Below are 14075 nucleotides of genomic sequence, written 5' to 3'. Positions count from 1 at the left end.
CAAGTGCCAGGCATCGGGCTAAGCTCTTTATGTATAAAGTGTTCTGTCTACAATAAAGCATTTCTAAGAGGTAGTGAGGAAAGGATCTGAACAATATTTTATTTTATAGATTAACTAATCTGTGATCACAATGAAAAGAAAATAAACTTTTCTTTAGTTTGGCACAGCAACACAGGTTTGAATTACAAAACTCTCTGGGAGTGGCGTAGGAAGGAAGTAAGAATGATTACCTGGTAAAACAGATTTTTCATTAGTAATAGATCAAACAACATACAAGAAAAATCCCAGTGCCCCTCCTCCCTCTAAATTTACTTTGTCATCAGGGTTATACTCATACTATTCAGATTGTAGAGTCAGGAGAGAAACCAACTAAAGATCTGACTAAGAATTAGATAATAAAATCACTTACTATTTGCACAATTTATAGTTCTGGTTTAAAGGGTGATGTCAACTACAAAGAAACCAGTTGCTAGCAAGTTTCTAAAACAGGTCAAGAAAGAGGGCTTAACAATTAACCCTATTAGCTACATTCAACCAATCAGGTAAAAACAAAAATTGCTTGATTAGGAGACAGACAGAATTGGAGTGAGCGGAAACAACCCAAAAGTTCATCAAATAGAACAGATAAAGAAAGTAACACATAGTCACACAGTGATACAATGATACTCAACAAGGAGCATTCATTCACATAAAGAGAGGGATTCAAAAATTTTATGTTGGATACAAGAAGCCAGACACAAAATATAATATGCATAAATTTATCTTTATGAAGTTCAAGACTACATGAAAATAAACATGATGACAGGAATCAGAAGAGCAGCTACCTTATGGGGTACAAGACCTGACAGAAAAGGGGCATGAGGGAGCTCTCCAAGGTGAGGGAAATGTTCTCAGTTTTCTGTCACTTTGTTTTCACCGTGTAACTGACCATGACAGAGCTGCTTAGCTAAAAGCAACATTCACTTTATTTAGCTCATGATTTTGTTGGTCAGCTGGGTAGTTTTGTTCACCTGGACAAGCCCAGCTGGTCCTGTGCACCCTTCATACAGCATTTGTATGATCTGGATGATCTAGAAGGCCCTCTGGCACATGTCTGGTTACTGGCAGACTCTGAGCTAGTTACCGTGGCTCTCCTCCAACTGTGCTCTCAGCTTCCAGCTGGCTAGCTCGGACTCAGCCCACCTGGCCATCTCAGGATTCCAAGAATTTGCAGCCATTCTTTCAATCTATTCCAATCCTGATTGAAGTGTTGTTTACATGGGTGTATACACATTGTCCAAATTTGTACTCAAAACCAGGGTGTTTGACTGCATGTAAGTTATATCTCAAAGTCAAAACATTCGAGAGAGAAAAATACATGTGTGCCTCCGAGGTGGAAGCATCAATATACTATAATATCTGCCTTAACATAAAGCATGATTTTTGTAATAAAAAATAGAAAAATATGAATTAGATAGATTTAAACACTAAAGAGAATTTGTTTTTGTTTTTACATTTTTTTATTGAGTTATAGTTATTTTACAACGTTGTAAGAGAATTTGTTTTTTAAATGAAAAGATTAATTGTAGCTGCAGGTATGGTATGATCAAGGCTCTAGCTCCATTGTTCTGCAATTATCTTTTTTTTTTCCTGCTATCCTTATATGGGAGTAGATTTTTGTTTCCAGATTGCCACTTTTCATTCTTTCCATTACAGCAAAATGGCCATCTTAGGTCTTACATCTGCACATTGTCCAGAAAAAGATGCAGATTTCCTACTATCAACCAGCAAACAAAAGTCAAAGTTTCATTCTGATTGGACCAATTTAGATCCTAAACCTAGACAGTAACTAAAATAAGTGTCGGTTACACGCTGATCTATGAGCCAGTCATTGTGGTAGGGAGGAGTGGACACAATTAAGGTAGCAGTGGATTAATGCTGTCCTGATCTCACGGCACCTACAAATTGTACAGGGAGTGGACTGGATGCTGTGACAGCAAAAGCAGATGAATTTTGGGGAAAGGGTCAGTGAGAAAAAAAAATAATCTACGTTGAGTAGCCAAGTAAAAAGCTAACAGAAATAAAAAAATTTTCTGCAGTCGGTTACAATTTTCAATCAGAAAATGTGGACAGATTTACTTTACTTTTAATCTCAAGTAGAATGGTTTAATAAGGAAAAATGTAAAAGATTGGCATGACATGAGATCTGTTTTATTTGTATTCTTCGATACCACCGACATTCAACTCCCTAGTTGAAGCTGCCTTCATTCCACGGCACCTGTCCTGCACCTGTTTGTTTCACTGTTACCATAGAGTTGTTCTGAGGGGAGCATCTGGACTTCGGATTATACCCACCTGGGGACACTAACTGGGTTTATTCTCGACCTGTAGATTTTATTACTGTGCAATATTTCACACAGACTACTGCTGTGGTGGAATGACCCAGAGACCTAGAAATCCAGGATATGATTTTGGAAGTCTGCCTCGGGGGCAGTGTTCTCCTTCCAAATATTTATTTTTATCATGTGGTTCTTTTGGAGGAAAAATAGCAGGAGGGGAGAGCTTTTTGACACTCCCACATTCTCTCGTAGATGTCTGAGCTCCTACCAGTCAAAAAGCATCTCTTTTGCTTTACATTGTCCACCTGAGAATTGCAAATGACTATAGAAGAAGAAATACACTTTAGCAGTCATTTAAGATTCAATGTCAATGAGTCTGAGGGCTCCCTGCTCCGAGAAAGCAAGACAGGAGGAAAAGGGGAGAAAGGTGAGGGGTCAGGACAATAAGAAATCCTGAGTGTTTTCAGAGAAGAGGAATCACTAAAGGGGAAGATTCCTGAAAGTAAAATTATAGTAGCCAAGATAAGCAACATCTGCTTTATAACTGTGTCCATTGTGTATTTGGGCTTTATCTTGGTATTTTTAATATAAGTACAAAGAAGTCTGTATAATAAAACACTGTCACATTGTCTTAGGGGGTCAAGGAGACAACAAGGAATAGGGATGGCATCCTCAACAGAGAGCTCGACATTCTGCCTTGAATTTTCCCTCAGCCACTGTCTGCCTCTAAGACCCAAGAAAAGTTATTTAAACCTCTTTAACCCTCCATTTTCTTATTTGAAAATTGAGGGTAATAAAGTTTATCTCACAAGGTGATTATGAGAATGAAAATGCAAAGTATATGAATTAACCGGTGTAAAGTTATTCTACTATTAGTCACACTTCAGCAAACATTGATTGTCACAGTGGGTGGGGAGGAGGCAAATAAGAGGGTAAAAATGAGGGAGACATTTTTCTTGTAACTACAACTTTTGAAGCAGAGAAAAATTTTAAGTTTGCTGGAAGCATCTACTTTTAGGTCCAGCAAGCACAGTAGACATTGACAGTGATATAAAAGACATAGCTCCTTTTTATACAGGCTTCATAGAGTCACCTAGGAGGTAAGACAGGTGCAAAAGACACATACAAAAAATAAGCCATGCAAGAACCCATGTCAAATAAGCAATGCAGTTATGGCTGTAACCGGTCAGAAGCAGCGTAGGGAGAGGGGTCACACAGAGCTTCATGGAAGAAATGGACTCACGCTGCTTCTGAAAGGATGACCAGATACAGAAGAATGTTGTGATCTTCTCTTAAGATCCCAGGAACCAGAAGGATTGGCTAATGGGTAATCTGCTATCTGGAGTGACAAAGTGCTTTCTGTCCTTCCTCTGCTGTGGACCAGAAGAGCACCTGGAAGCTTAGAAACATGGCCAGGGCAACAACTGAGCTGATGCCTAAAAAAGCAAGCCAGACATGAATCACCAACTCCATAAAAGACGTGGGCTTTGAAGTCATAACTAATTCAGATCAAAGTACAGTCATAGCATCTAAGGCAGGAATCCAGGTGACTCTAGTCATTTAGAGCTAGGAGGCACGGCCATGTTTTAATGTCCTAGTCTCCCTTTATGGAGGAAGCACCCCAGCCCTGAAAGGCAAAGAGTTACTCAGGACCATGCTGACCGCCCAGGGGCAGATCCAGAACAGTGGGCGTTCCCAGGCTGGCTGCTGCCTTAACCGGGACTTCCTCTAAGGCCGGAATTTCAAAGGACAGTTTCACCATAAATGCAAGCATCTTTTTTTTCCTCCTCTCCTTTTGGAAAAACAAACAAACAAACAAACAAACACTTGGCATTCTCTGGGCTTTAATTTCCCCATCAGCAAAATGAAGGTATTGAACTATAGTGTCGCCATAATCAGTCTCCCTCACTTCCCTGTCACATTTTAATTATTCTCCATATTCTTCTGAACATGTTCTCCTCAGTTCAGAGTTGGACAGTTTTGAGATAGTCCTTGATCAATGAAAGTAAAATTTAGAAAACGAGGAGACCAAATATTAACAGAGCACGCAATCTCGTACACAGGGATTTTGTGATGACACTGGCAAAGCTCTGAGGTCCCTGTTGGGAAAAAAAAAGACTCCAAGTAGATAAAGCTATCTTCTTGTAAGTCAGGTGACTGGCTAAAGTGGTACGTCACCTTGAACATGTACGTAAGAAACAAAGTCATGTGGAAATAAAATCAATACTGTTAAACTGGAGGGACCAAGGGACTCTGATCTTTGAATGGAGCCCTTCATTGGTGATATCTGTGTTTCCTTTCACTGCACAAAAGAGTTAATGTTTGCCAGGTGCTTTCAACTCCTTAGAAGAAAAGTGCTTAAATAAAATATGAGGTGTCACCTTGAGGGGTGAGCTTTGACCTCCAGATCCAGGGAGGATGGGTTTAAACTCAGAGAACTGGAAACTCACTCATTTTGCTTCACAGTTTCTTTCCCCTCCTCTGGTTTGCTGCTTATCTGAATCAGCTCTGAAGGTGAGATCTACATTCATCCATAACTCAGGGTTTGGTTCTTCTGGTATCTAATGGTGCTATTTTGACTATCTAACTATTTGTGAGGAAAACAAACTGCAAGATACCCTGTATTCAGGGGATCTCCCTCCCTTTCTTCCCTCTAGGAATCACTGTGCTGTATCGGAGACCATTTCCTTTCCCAGCCAGAGCAACTCTGCTCTTATCTGAGGTCTTGATCTTAACCAAACACCCTTACAATAAACCAGACAGCCTGATGTTTGATACCATTAGCCTCTGACCTCTGAAGAACTTCCTCAGAAGGGAGCCTATTATCAGACAGTTAGCAAAACTTGGTCATCCAGAGAGGCACCAGAGCCAAAAGATAGAGGTGGGTTTTATTAACTTTGAAAGAGCAGAACATTTTCGCAATCCAGTAGGTATGTTGGAGGGGAAAGGACAGAAAATAAATGAAAGAAGTCTTTTCAAAGTTATGCTATTGCAAATTAAATACCACCTCACATCCACCTAACTCAGTCATACCCAACATCCCAACGTGACTTCTTCAAGATTTTAAAAGTCAGGAAATATTCTTTGAAGCAAAGAATATTCTTAAAGTATATACTAATGTTCCTTAGTAACATAAAGTTTGCACAATGTGACTATGCACAAAAAAATTGTCTGTGACATTACTCAGTTGTTTCCGTATGAGAAAATTTAGTTTAGTGTCTTTAGAAAAATTTAGATTTCTCCACACCAAAAAAAAAAAAATTTAGGTTTCTCCACACCAAACACACTGCCGGACAACCTTGTGGTTAGAAAATTTCTGCAGACAAAATATGATTCTCCTATTGCATTTTCTGGTCAGAATGTCCAATTTAAAGATTGCATGTAAGTTTGGGGAATCAAAACTCAGACATAAACATGCAAAAAGTTAGAAAACTAAGGAATCAAGGTGGATAAAATAAACTCTCTAGTCCACTGTGAGGGTTTTATTTTTTCCAAATCAGATTTTGTAAGCAGATCTGTGATGCAGAAAATAAAATTACTGCAGCTCAAATCCCGGGCAGTACAATATGAAACTGGGTGGTTTTTATCACTCCCCTCAGGAAGGATCCCAACTGGGACAAGCTGAGAATTGACTCAACCAATTTTATTTTGTTTGGATGTCAAGCTTCTTATGTTCTGTTTCTTCTGTTGCCAAAGGATGAAGAAAAACCTGAAACCTGAACAAAAAGTTCTGAGCAATAGTGAGAAAAGCAGTTGCTTTTCTGTCACTCTTTCTCTTATTCGAGTGAATTCCTTTGGAAAAAAAATCGTTTTTGTTAATAAACAAAATGTAATATGTTGCAGATGGGTTGATGGAAGCGCTGTGATAACGGCTGCATCTCACACTAGTGCTAGGCATCCTGGCCAGCCCAGGGCAAGTATTGGTCATTTTTAATTAAAAGATGCTCCATAAAGAAAGGAAATCAGCTAGACTTTAATTAAAAAAAAAAAAAAGAAAGAAAGAAGAAGAGGTTAGAGTACTTTAAAAGAACACAGTCATTTCAAGTCTTAAAAAGCCAAGTTAGCCATGGCCCTGGGCAAAAGATTGGCTTCTACGATATCTTTGAAGAATTTGAAGTACTAAGAAAATTCACACACAGCCCGCAAGAATTAAGCATCTGACAATATAGACTGGTCTTGTAGGACCTAAAAGAATGAAAAAGAAACAATCCTAATGTTTCAGAAATTCATAGCCTAGTAGTGGGTCACCCATGTTAACGACTGGTTAACACGCGTGGTAAGTGCTTGATACTGACTTGAAGAAAGTATGGGGTAGAAGGGGAGTGAGACTTTGTTCCGACTGAAGATTCAAATTCCACAGATACAGTCCCCACAGAGCACAAATCCATCACGGGAGCTTACTTTCTTTGACTCTTGAAGGCTTTTCAGACTTCAGAAAAGTAAACTGCTATTTATTGAGAAGTTGCTGTTTGTGAAAAAGCTAGACAGGTTCAGACAAGAGCTACACAAGGACTATGAAAGGAAAGCTTTATTTTCCCCCGTTTTTACAGCTAGGAAAGTGAAAAAGAGACGTTAAAACCAAGTAACACCACGACTAAGAAGCAGTATTTGATATAATTCCAGAACCACTTGTTCTTGCGTTCAAATTTTCTGCCCACTTGATCTCATTTCTATTTAATCCCAAACCCACTCATAAATAAACTTGGAGCAGGATAAAATGAAATAGGGCTGAGGGTTAGAGAGAAAGGAGAAAAAAAGACATAAAAGGGGATTGTAGGGTACACAAATAATGTTTGTAACTTTCTTATTTTTCAGAGGGTAGCTCCTTTGAGGGGGCTTTTAAATGACAAACACATACTCTGTGTGTGTGTGTGTGTGTGTGTGTGTGTGTGTGTGTGTGTGTGTGTGTTGGAGTGGTCTGAAATACTCAAAATAGTGAACAAAAAGCTTTGCTGAGCAAATGATGCTTCCTTTTCTCACAGAAAGCTCTCAAGCCAAATATTGGAAAGAGGCTGTCTCCCCCCGAGGCTGCTTTCCTGTAAATAGCACAAGAATGAACTTTGCCTTTCATGACCCTCGATTATGTAAGGGATGGAATTTTGGATGCAACCATCCCACAAATACAGTGAAACAAGTGAAATCAATCAGAGCATCTCCTTGGAGGTAAAGGGAATCCCCGCTTTCCAGGCGGCCACATCAGCCATCAGCGAGGGGCAAATGAGGAGAAATGAAATGGCTCTCGGGGCTGATTGGGATGGGGGAGGGGAGATTTATACACAAATTAACAAATTAAATCCCCTTAACACCATCGTCATCATTATCAGAATAAATGTAACAACTTAGTTCCCTCTTTCCTCCTCCATATGCCCAGTGTTACACGTTTGTGGTGCCTTTTTACTTTTCAAACAAATGCAGTTAAATATATCTTGCTCAAACCACTCTTTTAGGCAGCAGAGAATAGAGCGGAAGAAGAGAAAAGTTACAACAATTTTTAAAACCTTGATTTTTATGTTTTCTCCTGTAAAGCGGGGATATTAATACTCCCACAAACAATTAAATGAGATGATCTAAATAAAATGCGGGCAAAACGGCTGGCACATAAACAGATCTTCACAGATGGTAGTCATAGTCCTTGGAATTACTACTTTTTAAAATTTTTATTATCACGGTTTTGAAAACCATTCCGTCACAATTAGCCTCTGAACCTTTTGTGAATCTAATTTCCTCACATGCAGAATACTTCGCCTTTTTTTTTCTGGTTCCTACTCCTTGGTTTTAAAAGGTATTTCTTGAGATCTTTTTCTAGTTAAAATGGTCTTTTAAACTCGTTCCAAACTATATCTGTAAAACTTCTATCTTTTCCCATCCAGTCCCTCATCATATTTCATCTTCTAACAATCCCTCTAGCTTATAAAGTTTTCCCTGTACTATTTCCCCTCCCCCACAACACTATGGATTTGCTCCCTCTTTCCTTCTCAGTTTTCCCACATTGGTTTCCGCAGTCACATCAGCACCTTTGACCACTGACAGCTAGCTAATCACTGCCCATTTCTCTGCTGACGGCCAACTGGCCTTTGGGGAGCATTATGTCATGGTGACATTGAGTCCTTTAGATGTTCACAAGTCAACCTGGAAACTCAAATCCTAAATTGAAAACATATTTCAGCAGAAATGAGATGCAGGTTTTCCTGTCCATGTAGGGTTGGTCAGAACCATACAAGGTGGTGCCATTGTAGGAAAAAGAAAAAACATGGCTCTCAAAGGCCATGACCCAATTCTTCCTTTTGCAGGGTTTCCGATCAATTATTTCCCTTCTTTTCAGAGTCTAAGCAGTTTTAGCCTAATCCATTTTGGGGTGGAATAGTGAGGAAAGTAGATAAGATCTGAGCGTATGCCTCACTGAAGTACAGACAGAGCAACCTACATTTTAAAAATGGAATGCAGAACCCATCTTTGATATCCTCATCCCAACTCATGCACACAACAATCAGAGATGCCCACATCTCTTTCTACAATGGCTCTCTGGAAATCCTGTGCTTTGCAAAGGACCACTACTTGCCGCAAGGATTTAGAAGAAGTGCAAGCTAGTGTTTCCTCTCCCATCCCCTTAGAATTAAGATTGATGGGATCCATCATCTGCAAGGAGGATCAGGTACTGGAATAGCTTCCTTTCTCACACATGTTTTATTCTGAATCCCTCTGCTTTGTGATTTTCAGTTTCCCATTGTCATAAAGGTTTACAGAACAGAGAAAAAAATGTAATTATTGAAAATCAGATGAATTTTGAACCAGGAATTAAAATGACAACTAAGAGAGAGTTCATCTCCTCCACTGAGCCTTTTTCTTTCATTCACTAGAAATTGATTATTGACTTGGACCCCACATAGTTTTCCAGTATTCACTGTATCATCTACCATAATTATCACCTAAAAACAGGGTTGTTGTAAAGATAATTACTGCTGGTAATAAAAATAACAAGAACTAGCCAATTATTCAACTGTTTCTACGTTCCAGGAACTTCCCTTAACATTCATATTAGTTACCATAATGATAACTGCTACTAAAAAAAAAAAAAAAAAAAGGAGTCACTAAAATTCAGTGGCTCAAATGAGATAGAACTTTATTTCCCACTCACATAAGAGTCCAAGGCTCTCCTCCTTGTGGTCATTTAGTGACCAAGGATGGCAGCTTCAAAACCATCTTTAGAACAAGGTGTCCATGTTTGCTGTAACCAGCATGATTTCTTTCATCAGGAAGCAGAGAAAAAGAGTAAGTATACAACCCAAAATTTTTTTCTTAAGTGAAGGAGAAGAAACACAGCTACAGCTCTGCTCTTGAAGCAAAGGAGAGAATGGATTGTGGGAAACAGCTAGCAGTTTAAATAACAGCAGTTTATATACTATTATGTGGCTCAATCTTCAAGAATAACCTTATAAGAAAGATTAAAAGACACATATGCCTACAAACACTTACCATAATGCCTGAAATATTGTAAGGCTGCAATAAATTGAAGGTATTATCTGTAACTTCTTGTTGTTACTGCTGTTTGGAAACATTTGATGGTTCCTGAATGTATTTGATTTGCATTACATGAAGCGCTGTGTCTGGGTGAGACGCTTAGATTTTTATTGTTGTTGTTGTTCAAAATGTTCAAAATGTTGTTGTTGTTCCAAAAATGGAAATGCTGTGACTTTAAAGCTGCAAATATTTGTCTGCTTTTCAAGAAACAGAAGGCTGAATTTGGAAGCAGACTATTTCTTCAGCTGGGGCGGCAGAAATCAAAGCTCAAATCGAGATACTTTTAATTTTCTAACTGCAATTTGTTTTTAATGAAAGAAAAAAAGAAATCTCTTTTACAAACCTCTTCTAAAAGAGATGTATCCCTTTGCTTCACATGGCCTCGTACAGCAATGAAACAGGTTTGGTGATGGTCAAACTGCATCCTCTGCAGACTCTGTTTTCCTTAAAGACATAATTCTTTACAACATGCAATTCCATGCCTGTGTTTATTGCTTGTTCATGAGGAAATGTATGTGCCTATAGGTGTCTGCGGGATTCCTTTACATTAGATTGTGGCTTTCCTGAATGGCAACGCTTATCTTAATTAAAATTGTTAATGATTGGTAATGTATGAATGAGCTCACTCTAGCCTTTGTTATGTGCACTTGAGATAAGACCATGAACAAATAAACTAATGTCTCAGGTAGATTTACAGCTCTGTGGCCAACAGCAAAGGGCCAAAGGGCAGAAGTGACAACCCTTAAAGCACACAAAACTGTCTCGGGTTAAAAATGATCATACATTTTTACAGTCTTGGTTGTTGTGATGTGGGTGATTCAAGGCGCTATTCTCCTGATTTTACCTTTTACCCAACAGTGAATTAGCAGGAAAATGAGACTGAAAATAAATGCTAAATAGCAAATAACGATTATAATAATGACTTAAACTTATGTAATAGTTGACTCTTTAAAAAAAACTTCCAAATACTAAACTAATGTGATTGATTCGTTTGTTAAACAAATATTTTTGCACCTCCTATGTACTGAGGATAAAATAATGTACAAGATAGATATGGCCTTGGTTAGACTGGTGAGGCAGAGTTTTAAACAGTAAAATAATAAAGAAATGACACAACATAGTTACAATTTTTGATAAGTTCTAGAAAAGAAATAAAAATAATGGTACTATAAAGAATAACAAAGGGGAAAGGTCTACGTTAGAAAGTGAGGGAAGTTTAATCTTTTAAACAACGAAGAGAAGGAGGTGGGGAAGGATTAAGTGACGGGGTCACAGTCACACAGGCAGTCAGAGGCAGAGCCAGAGCCGGATTCCAGATCCCACCCGCAGAACAGATAAATGGAAAAGAGAAATAAGAATGTTCGTGTTTGCACATGATGATTTGAAAATCTGCAAGGCTTAACACTGCCCTTAAAATACCTGAAAGAAAACCACTTCCTTTTGTTCTCTGTAATCTTAGGCTGACAGGATGGATCCTTGAATGGGGACAGAAACAAGAACATCGCTCCCAGCCTCCCTGGGAGTCAGCAGCAGCCAGGCTTGTTGACAGAGGGGGTCTGACGGGGAATCAACTGATAGTGACAAAGCCGTTCATTGCCGCCATGGGCTCTCCCCGCCAGCTGAAATGTCACCAGCACGACTGTAAAAGAGATGCTCCCTTTTGGGGCAGCTGCGACTCCACCTCCAGCCCTGCTAGACATCAGGCGTGTTCCTCAGGAAGCAGTTATCAGGCCTTCAGTAATCCTCCGTGGTCCGTAGCTCCCCAGATAAGGCCGCTGCTCTGAAGAACATCCAACCACCGCCATTTCAAAAGAAGCTCCTAGTTGTCCATTGTTACTTTTTTCTCTTTTCAAGATTTTTTCCAGATATTTAATTAATGGGATCATAAGACATAGTGAGACATAGTGAGAATATAGAGAAAATGTTCCGTTTTACCCCCATTGCTTTAGTTCATGCATCCTTTCCAAGCATCTCTGCATAGAATGCCCAACTTAAATGCTACCCCACCCCGAAGTTTTCCAAGCCTTGACTTAAAGAATCTCCCCTTCTCCCCAGTTCCCACTTCATCCACAGTTTCTGCTGTTTGTCATGACATTATTGAACTCGGGGAAAAAAAGAGGACAAAAAAACAAAAACAAAACAAAACAAAAAATCCTGCTAACATTAATTGAACACAGACCAGCTCCTTTGTGATTTTTTCACAAAACTCATTTTCAGAGCGAATCTCTGAAATACATATTGTGAGGATGATAACCAGGGTGCTCTTTACTGAGCACTTACTATCCAGTACTGAGCACTTCACTGGACTCCTTGCTTGTACGTATTCACTGCAAAGTCTCATAAAGTGTGTTTTATTCACTTCACTTCCCAGATGAGGAAACAGGATCCTAAGAGTTCACAGGGCCACCCCTGAGCTGATACCATAGCAGATAGGATGCCTTAGTGCAAATTAGGAAAAAAACCCCTCCAGGTGGAAGGATCTGAAGGGCACGTGGTTTGGCAGGTGATTGAAGTCTCTGCTCTACTGGGAAAATCGAACCTCTCCTTCCAAGCAGAAGCAGCTCTCGTACCAGGGCACTTGGTTTGAACAGCAGAGGAGAGGCCAGATTTCAGATCCCACTCACTTCTGGGCCTGACACGATTGAGCAGTGAACATCCTGCGCAACCATCCCCAGCAGCTCCAGAGGCACGCGGAGGTAAGAAATACCAGAGCTGTAACTTGAGTCTGTGTGATTTGAAGTTTGCGATCTTATCAACAAGCTACCTACTCTCCTGAGCTGGTGGATTTCTACCTGCAGGGGGCTACTTCTTGAATACGATCAGAATGCCTGACCAGGACGTTGGAGGTCAAGGATCATATCCAGTGAGGCTCGGAATCCCACCCTGTAACTTTACACCCCAAAGCAACTCTGGATCTACCTGTTGCTAAATGGTTTGATACTCTGAGAAGGTGTTAACAGGCAGGACAGCAAACTCCATCCCACCAGTCAGTCCCCAGGGAGTCAGGGTTAAGAGCAGCCAAGAATCCAGTCCTCCCGGCCCTGCTTCCATCTCTTCCTTCCTGCTTCCTTCCCCCATCAACAGTGCCGGTGCCTCAGCATAGTCATCTGAAACATGGGCCTTCTGTGTTGACTGAGCCCCTCACAGCATCGTTCAGTCAAACCTCTGAATGAACAAATGCCCAGAGTTAATGACACAAACCATGAAATAGATCCAGATACCCGAGCCCCGTTCTCACAATTCACTGCCCCTTCCTAGGCTGCAGACACCACTCCTTGTATCTCTAGTGCTTTCCCGCATTCATTCAAGGTCCCATCCTTTGATTTGCAGGCAGCCCTTTTGGGATCAGACTCCAATGTCTTAGCAGTCTGAGAAATCCCAGAGAGGCTTTTAAAGTTATAACATCACACATCCTTTCAGCAATCATCTCTGCAGCTTAGACTTTGAGACTGGTTAATGAAGACACTCAGAGATCCCCAGAGCCTAGGCCTGTGGTCCCCAGATGAGCGCACCGTGGGGAGAGGGGCAGAGATGTGCTGCCAACTCTTGGTTCCCACCGCTGGGTTTCTTCTATATATTTTTCCCAACTTGAGTTAAATCCCAGGCAACATATTGCTTCATCCATAGCGTTCTTACCTGCAGAGAAAACTATTTTTTCATGAAGACATGTTTTTAGTCCTGATCTATCTACTCTAGCTTTTCTTTTAATAACGCAGTTAAATAACAATGATTTTTTTAAAAGAATTTTTAAATAACAGATATATCTTGGGACTGAGATCTAAGGGTATTTTGTTTTGGGTTTTATTTCCCTTTGGAGAGGAGGGGAGGCGTGGGGGGAACAGAGAAGGGAAGTGAAATTCAGATTGTGCAGGATCACACAGAGCTGAGAAGTACTGGCAACTAGACAGCTGACTTTTTTCCCCCCAGATCTTCTCCAGACCCTCTAAATCTGCCTGCCCTCCTGACCTGGATCTCACGGTGACATGGACTTTGCCACTGGCCACTGACAGAAGCAGCTACGTCTGAGTGAGGGGATGCGAACACTTAAGCTAAGTGCAGTTTTGTGGCTCACAAGCTCCAGCAGAGAGGAGATTTGTTTGATCTGGGGTTTGGGGGTTTTGCATCCCGCCTGTGTCCCTTGCCATCCCCTCCCTGCCCAGCAGTAGGGATTACTTCCATCCCAAGTGACTCAGCTGACTTTCCCAGCCAGGCCCAGCCTAAACGCTGCCCACTTGGCAG

The sequence above is a fragment of the Vicugna pacos genome, chromosome 25 (assembly GCF_048564905.1).
Source record: "Vicugna pacos chromosome 25, VicPac4, whole genome shotgun sequence".
In the NCBI taxonomy this organism is placed as follows: Eukaryota; Metazoa; Chordata; class Mammalia; order Artiodactyla; family Camelidae; genus Vicugna; species Vicugna pacos.
This window is presented reverse-complemented; position numbering follows the sequence as displayed.